The 9,694-nt window shown below is 34.8% G+C and overlaps 1 long non-coding RNA gene across 1 annotated transcript; it reads right to left on the bottom strand.

Annotated features, from left to right (window-relative positions):
- Positions 1–985: 985 nt before the first annotated feature.
- On the bottom strand, positions 986–8,428 carry LOC127558071 (uncharacterized). The gene is made up of 3 exons (XR_007952717.1): positions 8,385–8,428; positions 1,345–1,426; positions 986–1,075 (listed from the first exon to the last, which is right to left on the bottom strand). It is a non-coding gene; the product is annotated as an uncharacterized LOC127558071 (long non-coding RNA).
- Positions 8,429–9,694: the final 1,266 nt, after the last annotated feature.

The following is a 9,694-nucleotide window of genomic DNA, read 5'->3' as shown; positions in this document are numbered from 1 at the left end:
TCTGTGGAGTTTATGAGAGAGTGTGTTTCTCAGGCTGGACTTGTCTAAGGCAAATCATGCCATTGATGCAGACCCTTTTTCAGGAAATTCCAAATTCCACAAGCCTTCAAAAGGTGATTTCCATTCAATTGGAGATCTAGGCCTGGGGACTTTGGCTTTCTTTTCAACCTTAAACAGGAGCCTCAAGATTCCCTATTAAAGGACAATTTTAAGCTCACTTTTTTTGCAGAATGTCCAAAGCCTGCCAGGACTTCTGCCTGCTGTGGAGAGACCCTCTTCTCAGCAAAAAACCTTTTATTTCCCTAATAGGACTTTGCCACTAGGAAGTCAGTCTCCTAGTAAAAGCAAAAGCTAACTTCTAACCTAACAATAAACTTCCATTTTTGCCACGTAAAACTCTTCAGGTTTGTGAATTGTTCAATCAAAAGGGGATTTCCACAACTCTCCGATTGCCACTAGAACCCCAACAGAAGTAGTCAACTGTCATCTGAGATTCAGTTGATCTGATCAGGAATTAGGGAAGTAGCTAAAAGGGGATACTACATGGGATATATAAGAAAGTATGAGTAAAGTCATAAAGGACTGAAAGCATAATATTGGATTGGGGGAATAGTTAGTTGATAGTTGTTAGAATAGAGATTTCATACAGGGGAGTAAGAGGGTCATAAGCTTTAATATTATATCTAGGCTATTTTTTTTTTTGGTCATAGCATTCAAAAAGTCCAATGATTCTTAAATTGTTTTAGCTGATAAGTGTTTAAAATGAAGTTAACTGAGAACCACACCTTTCGTTTTCTGCATTCCCAAATATGAAACAAAGATATTAAATAATATTAGTGAAGCATCTTAAATCAATGCTCTCACTAAAATAACATTATCATAATTTCATAACACAAAAATATTTTTGTACCATTAATTATTTCATTCTTTTATTTTTTGTTTAGGCTTTATAATACATAATCATTAGTGCAATTTATCATATGTACTTTATAAATAAGTGAATGTGTATGTATATTTTTATTGATAAAGTGCAATATTAAAATGCTTAGATTCTCCCAAATCTATAGAGTTGAGCCTGTGAAGAGAGGAAAAAAAAAAATCAGTAAAAGTAGTAAAAATTAGTAAAGCAGTATAGCAAAAAGGAAGCGTTGGGTGCAATGGATAGAATATGGCATTTGGAATGAAGAACTGAGTTCCTATCCTGTCACAAACATCCTGAGCAGATGATTTAAACCCCTCCATGCCACAGTTTACTTATTTGTGAAATAGAGGAAGTAATTGTAGGAATCAAATGAGTTAACATATATAAAGGAAATTGAGGCTAAGGGTGGATAAATGACTTACCTTAACATAATTAATGTGTGTCTGCAGAATTTTAATTCACTTCTATCTAACCCCACATCCAGCATTTTATCCATTGTGCCACCTAGTTAAAAAAAAAAAAATACTAGTTCCTTATTGGGCAAAATACCCTTTCTCTTTCCTTGTTTGGTTGTGATCTAGGACAAGGTTTAGTGGATCTTTGCATGAGGAAGAGGCCTTGTGGTCTTTCCCATCTGGAATGACTTCCGTTAACCAAAGAAAGCACCAGCATCAAGGGTTTACTTTCACCTCCTGGGTCAGCATGAAACCATGATTATATGGTCCTGCTATTTCTTTTCTTTTCTTTTGTTTTCTGCTTTTAGATGAAGGAATATTGGAGATATCTGTGACTGATGAGCTTTGAGAGGTCAGAAGACTGCCCCTTTGGAAATATAGGTACTGGAGTTTATGCCAGTTTGTGGGAAGAGCATAGTGTATATCCTCTGAGAATATTTTCCTCTGTGACCAGTCCCTGTCCACCTCTCCCCCTTCCCATTCCTCCTACCTTTGCTCATTCATTAATAGACCTCGTTTAGCTCCTACCTATGACCATGCATTTTTAAGATATGAAACTTGAACTTTGATGATGTTATGCCACAGTCTCTTTGAACTGTTCTACATCAGTTTCCCTGCACTAGTTTCCCTTATTGTCCTGACTGGGTTTCCCTGAATTGTTCTGTCTCAGTTTCCTTAACTGTTCTGCCTCAATCCCCTTAGTTGTAAAACTCCTCCTCTGGTCCATTAAGACTGAGGACCATTTGCTCTAAAGTTATAAATTGTCAATGTAAGACTCAAGATAAGGAGGAAATCAGACTTCCTGACTCCTAACGCCTTCTGTCCTCAAGAATTTATGATACTGTCCCTCGAAAATATTCCAAAAAATAAGGCTATCTTGGATACCTGACATCTTCTGTTTATTCAGACATCTTAACTCTGGCTTTTAGTAAGAATTTATGGCCTCCCCCCATCCTGACAAAACCAAATGGCTCTGGGAAGAAGTTTCCCGCTTCGTTCCCCTTCTTGGTTTGTAAAAGGTATATAAGGATTTGGGATTCTCCCATTCATCGCTGGATACTTTGAGACGAGAGTCTTATCCGGTCAATTATGCTCTCCAATTAATAAAATATTAAAAACTCTCTAAATTGTTTCTCTATCCTGCCTCAGTTTCTCTGGCATTACAATGAGAAATATATTTTAAGAAACATTTAAAGGTGATTTTATTCTTGTTTGTAAAATTTCCAGTGTTCCATAACTATCCCAAATAGAAGAGAAATACTAGGCTACAGAAAAGACATTTAGTACTGGAATGAATCTTGGAAGTTGAATCCAGTCCTTCTACCCAGTTAATCTAGAAGTGATCCATTTTGAACTCTAAAGTTCCTCTGTTCCTGCATTCAATTCAATTCAACAAACATTTAAGTATGTACACTGGACAAGGCACTAAACACATGATACTTTGGGCTGTTATTTATCTTTTCAGAGAAAGAAAGAATTGGGGTGGTGAAGTGAATTTTTCAAATTCACACAGTGAATGACTATCAGAGAAGGGACTCAAGTCTGTCTCCTATCTCCCAGCATAGTGCCTCTTTCATTAGTCACACTGCTGATTCCCTTAAATTATTCACACCATATCTTCAGCTATTAGTTTTCCTCACAGATGAAAAGATTTCTAAAGAAAAATACTTTACAATCCTATAGAGCTTCAATCTAAGACTTTCGTGCTCTTTAAAAAAAAAAAAATTCAAATGAAAACTGAGAGTGCCACAAAAATGTTAACTATTTCAATAACTGTTTTCAAATGCCAATTCCTGTTCTCTCCTTGCATTGAAATCTTCTGGAGCAAATTTTTATTTTGAGTTCAGGATAAGGACAGTGTCTAATTAAGCATTAGCACTAAACTTATCTGTACATAACTATCAAGTATAGGCTATATCTAATTTAATTTCTATCACACCAAATAACACCATATTAATCAGGAAGCTAAATTCTATAAATATTTATGATAAGTACCATATAAATATAAATATATTTTTTAAATAGTCTAAGGTATTGAAAGTCAACTCTGATAACCCCACAAGTTAGTTTTTGCCTAAGCTACTTTGAGAGGCAGTGCTTAACTAGAGATTAGTAAGGTTGAGCCTTTATAAACAAACAAACAAACAAAAAACAAAAAACAAACAACCAACAAAAACAAAAAAAAAAATACCAAACTCAACCCCCTCCAAATAAACAAACAAAAAACAAAACCAAAAAACTTTCTTTGGATTTTTTTGTCGATATTTGTTTTTCCTTCTTCCTATGAACCTATTAGTTTATCATTACAATGTATTTCCAGAGGATTAGCCTGTAGGATGAGATTCTGTTGATATTGTTAGAGTAAGAAAAGAAGACTAAAATTTAGTGTTGAAACAAATATGGAAAATGCATAAATTCTGCAAAATGTCAAATGTTCCCTTAAAACAAATTGCATTTGAATCAGTTGATCTTGATAGTATGCAATCCACAAACACTAACCAAGGAAAGAGAACAGATATTTCTGCATGACTGACTACATGCTATGCTGAGTTTGGAAGTGTGCATATAAATGAAAACATAGCTAATGTGAAAGGGACGAAGGGAGAAAAGCCTATGGTCCAGATGAGGATGAAATTGCCATTAAAATGTAGGCAGCTAAGAAAATGTTAACCATTTAAATTATGGATCATCAATTTACAATTCACTCTTATTTCATTTCAAACCTTTGGAGGTTAGAGTTCATTTATGGAAAAAGGTAACTTCCTGTTCCTAAGAACAAAGACTTTAACAAGTAGCTAACTGATTCTGGAAGAAGTCTTAATATCAAGCAGAGTTTTCAAAATATTATTTGGATGAGTTAAATGTAAATGAATGAGAAGTAGATTAATTCTATCCCTTCAAAATGCACATTAGTTTGAGACAGTAAATACATGATAAATGCTATTTAAGTATTAAGGAGAAAATAGGCTTGGTAAACTGCTTTGGGCAATTTTTTACTCCCTACCCCTTTTTCTTTTAGATAATGCTTAATGCATTAGGCATGCACTAAGGGAGGCCATGGAAGCTCATTTTTAGTATCAATGGTGAAGTGAATTGGAATTCACTTGATTCCCTTTCAGTGATTTTATAAACCTACACCTAGAAATTAGGTTCCTAAATTAACTGTCATCAGGCCTGTCTATCTTACTGAACCAGAAAATTAGTATTACAAATATTGTTTTTTTTTAGTTAGAGAATATGACCACAGATTTTTAGATCTGGAAGGAACCTTAGAGATAAAACTAGTCTAACTTCCTCATTTGATAGACAAGGAAACTGAGACCTAGAGAAATGAACCGATTTCCATATCTTCCATGTGATTTACTTTTCAAACTAGGAAAAAATGGAAATATTTTTCAAATTAGAAACTTTTATATTAAAAAATAAAACCATGGTGGTATCAGAGATTTTTAAAGCAGTACTTTCCAAACAGGAAGAGATTAATTTATAAGTTCATAACACTAATAGCATTTTGGTTAACACCCATTTAAATTTTCTAGTGTTAGATTGAACAAGTTCCTCCTAGTATTAGTTAAGGGGTTTTGAAGCACTCAATTTTGAAGCATATTCAATCTAGCAGGGAAGTGGTATGCTCATGTGTTTTTATTTTCATACAAATAAAAACACATGAGCATACCACTTCCCTGCTAGATTGAATATGGCACTTTTGATGGTGATCATTAGCTTTGTGTACATATGAATATATCTTAAAAAAGTCTAACTGTGAGAGAATCTGGTGAAAAGAGCATCAGAAAATGGGAGAAGACTCAGGACTATGCCCTGTGCTCAGTCTAAGTTTGACTTGTCACCAGATGTCACACACAGAGTGGCAGAGGCAGAATAAAAACCCAGAGCCTCTGTCTTCATATCCAAAGATTCTCTCAGCAAAGGTGAAGGTGCCCCTCCAGTAGCCATATTCATTTTTAAGTTATATGAACTCCTTTAGAGGGTATGAAGAGACATCCTTAAGTTATAGGTGTCATACTGAACAAATAATCAAGAACTGGACAGCCCTGGTCACATAAGAACAACTCTGGGCATAATCTTTGCCTGTCTCCTTTGCGCAGTGCTCTCCCTCCTCCTCTCTACCCACTGTCTTTCCTGGCTTTCTTTAAATACCAGTTAAAATCTTATCTTTCATGGGTAATTTTCCCTATCCCCTTTTAATTGTAATACCTCTCACTCTTAATTATTTCCTATTTATCTTCTCTATAGTTTCTTGAACCAAGGACTATCTTTTGCCTCTTTCTGTCGTGATTAATAGTAGGTGATTAATAAATCATATGTATCAGCACATAGCAAGCACTTAAGTATGGATTGATTGATTTAAAGAATGCATTTCCATTTTTTTTAAAAAGCCAAAAATTTTTCTCTTAAGATTTGTATTGAAATTTGATAGTCCAATTATGAAAGACTTGATTCTTCTCAATGGTTCAGTGATCCAAAGCAGTCCCAATAGATTTTAGACAGAATATGCTATTTGCATCCAGAAAAAGAACAATGGAGATTGAATATAAATCAACACATGCTATGTTCACTTCTTTTTTCTGTTTTTTTTTTCTCCCATGGTTTTTCCTTTTTGCTCTGATTTTTCTCTCTCAATATGATTCATAATGTGTATTAAAAATAAATAAATTTAAAAAGAAAATGAAAACAAACAAAAGAAACTTTATAGTCATATTCTATTAAGGAAGGGAAAGAGAATAAGCATGAATATAATTCTATCTAGCATTCTAGGCACTGTGCTAAGAGTATCTTTTACAAATATTATCTCATTTAGTCCTCACAATAATCATCCAAGATATGTATTATTAAATATCTCTATTTTAAAGTTGAGGAAAACTGAAGCTCAAAAATGTTCAAAGTCACAAAGCTACTAAATGTCTGAGGTCAAATTTGAACTCAGGTCTTTTTGAGATAAGAACCATCACATTCTATCCACTGTGCCACCAGCTGCCTATTTTAGATAGGTAATATTATTGAAGGTCAGATTCCACTTTTTAATATACCAATATCCAACAGTCACTATAATAAAAGTGGTTCTAAACTTTTCCTAATGACCTATAGCAGTAAAGTTTTGCTGAATTTATTGAAAAAAAAATTTGCTTGCTATTATGAGAGATATAGCACACAGACAATACGTGCAAAACAATTTTTATTTGCAAAATAATTCTCAAATATATAACTGAAAAAGGCGTGAGCCAGGTATGAAGTGAGAGTGAGGGAGACAACTAGTGAATGGCCCATCTGTTGCATTGGTACCCACTTAATGGCAAGAAACCTAAAGGTAGGCCAAGAAAATTTGAGTAGAGCCCTCATGTGGAGGATCTTTGTCAGGCCATGAAAAAGTGGGAAAAGTGAATGTCTACTGATCTGTTTGTTAGAAGGAACACCCACATGAATCATCCTACTTGGTCTGCCTCCCTCAAGTCTTCTCATATTCCATCTTCTGTCTATGTAGACAAATGATATTCTTAAAGCACAGGCTTGATCATGTCACTCCCCTGTGCAACAAATGCCAATGGTTTCCTATTACTTCTGGGAAGAAGTATAAATTCCACCACTTTGTATTTAAAGTGCCTCACAACTTGTTTATAGAGTATTTTTCACTTTCATCACCTCTTCAGTTTAGCTTTGCTTTGCTTTCTGTTTCCAGAATTTCGCTTTCTAGTTTTGCCTTTGAGTCCTTTTCCAAACTGTCCTGGTAGTTGCCATTTCCTCTTTCCTCATCCCTACTTCTTAGAATCAATTCCTGCCTTCTTTCAAAACTCAATTCAGATGTTACCTCTTCCATGAGACCTTTCCTGATCTCCACAGCTACTGAGGTTTTTTTTTCAGAAGTCACCTTGTATTCATTTTGTATATTTATGTATATGTCATTTTCTCTAATTTCTTCTAAGGTACTTAAGAGCCAGAGGCAAGTTTATTTTCATTTTGTATACATATAAATGAATACAACAGATCACTCCAGTCTTTGTATAATATCTGGTACTTAAATATTTCATTTTGCAAGCAAGTCAATACTTGCTTGATTGATGAGGTCATTAATGCAACGAAATATTAAATAATTCACTAAATTAAATACTTTTCTTCAGTCCTAATCCATACACTTGTAATAACAACAAAATTAAAAAAAACAACAACAACACTAAAATCCAATTGTATAGGGCAACCCCCCCTAGCCTGCTAATGGATATCTGATGATGTATGTTCCAGGGGGTGGCAAGAAACCTGAAGAGCCCTTTATCTTCAGGCTCTTTATGCCAAGCACTCTCCTTTATCCAACCTGAATATCAGTTATCTCCAGTGGGAAAGCCCAGAGCCACAGACTTCCTCATATAAACAAAAGGTTACTGTTCTATAATTGCATCTGGGGGATACTGGAACTGTTTGAGGAAATTTTAAATTGATATTGGTGTTTATTCTTTATCAGGAATTTAGACGCTCTTTGAAGTTTCTGTTGATGGCTTTGGCTAGTCATTGACAGCTAGGCAGTTTAAGTCTTTGATAGAGATGTCCCTTCACTAGATTACAAACCTCCCCAGTTCATTTTGTTTAATCCTATTGTATTCTTGATCCTCAATAAAAGTATTCACTGTCAAAATCTCGACAATAGCATTTTTATAGTTGTTCTTTTGCAGAACGTGATTTTCTATTTGTATTTCAGCTTAAACCTCCTGTATTATTTGCTTTCTTTTATCTCATTAACAGAGTCAAAAATACAGGCTGGCAAATCAGTTTTATATTTTGCTTAATTGTTGTACATCTTGCCTCGTAGGACAGGTAGGTGGCGCAAAGTGCTGGGTCTAGAATCTAGAAGATAAATCTTCCTGAGTTCAAATATGGCCTCTAACACTTATTAACAAATGGCAACCACCCCAGTGTCTTTGCCAAGAAAACCCCATAAGGGGTCACAAAGAGTCAGACATGGCTGAATAACAACACAGAATTTCAGAGCTAGAAGGTACCTTAGCATTCATCCAATCCAGGAACAGGAAATCTCTCTCTCTCTCTTCTCTCTCTCTCTCTCTCTCTCTCTCTCTCTCTCTTTTTTTTTTTTCTTTTTTTTTTTTTTTTTGCAAAGGCCATTTGGATATTTATAACATCATTTGTGGGCCACATGAAACTATCAATTTCTAGAATTCAAGCAGTGGGAGGTTCTTGTACCTAGCTTTCAGCTTATCATCACCTGCAGTTGATTTAGCAAATGATTTTATAAGCTTTATATGACCTACAGGCTGGATGTTCTCCACCCCTGATTCTAATCCAACTGATAACCTCCAAAAGAATCTCAACAACAGCACATCTGACCGGTGTCCACCTTGTTTCTGTTTAAAACTCTCAAATGGAAGTGAACTCATACTACCTCCCTCCTTGACATCAACCTAAATCTGCTTCTTCACAACATACATTAATTGCTTCTATTTTCTGAAATTAAGGGGAACTAACTTGATCTTTCTTCCATAGTTTCCTCAAACTACAGCCCGCCGGCCAGACACAGCAGCTGAGGACGATTATCCCCCTCACCCAGGGCTATGAAGTTTCTTTATTTAAAGGCCGACAAAACAAAGTTTTTGTTTTTACTGTAGTTCGGCCCTCCCAACAGTCTGAGGAATAGTGAACTGGCCCCCTATTTAAAAAGTTTGAGGACCCCTGCTTAGATGATCTGATTTAATTTGATTTCCTGACAAGCTTTTGGAGATTAATAGTTAAATAGTACTCTGGATTGCTCATCCCTCTTACTCCTAATATCCATGTATTTTCACTATTTTGTGAAGCAGTAATATTTATAATATCTGTTACTGTATTTTCAAAAAACAAGCATTCTAAATTAATATTGTCATTGACCACTATGTATCCTAGCTTGGCAAGAATATCAAGTGTTGGCACACTGAAACTATTTAGGGGCTTTTGAACCTCTACTTTTTGGCAACTGCTTTCTATCAATTCAGTTGGGTCCAATTTACTTCAATTTAATTTGACAAGCATTTATTTAATATCTAGTACTACATTCTAGCCATTAGTCTAGGTGCTAAGGATAAGCAAAAACAAAAACAAATAAAAACAAAAAACCCCAACTCAACAAAAACTCAAATAGTTTGGTATTAAGGAGTTTATAGTCTAAAATGTACATGGTTATCCATATAAATATAGCACATATAAAAAAGAGATACAAAGCAAATTTGTCAAAGCAGAGAAGAATACTAATAATTGAAAGGACAGGGGAAGGAAAGTATTTTATAGGGTTGGGAATTTGAACTAAGACTTGAAGGAATTG

Source organism: Antechinus flavipes, chromosome 3, assembly GCF_016432865.1.
Source record: "Antechinus flavipes isolate AdamAnt ecotype Samford, QLD, Australia chromosome 3, AdamAnt_v2, whole genome shotgun sequence".
In the NCBI taxonomy this organism is placed as follows: domain Eukaryota; kingdom Metazoa; phylum Chordata; class Mammalia; order Dasyuromorphia; family Dasyuridae; genus Antechinus; species Antechinus flavipes.
Note: the sequence above shows the minus strand (reverse complement) of the source record. Positions and strands in the feature narration are given on the sequence as shown.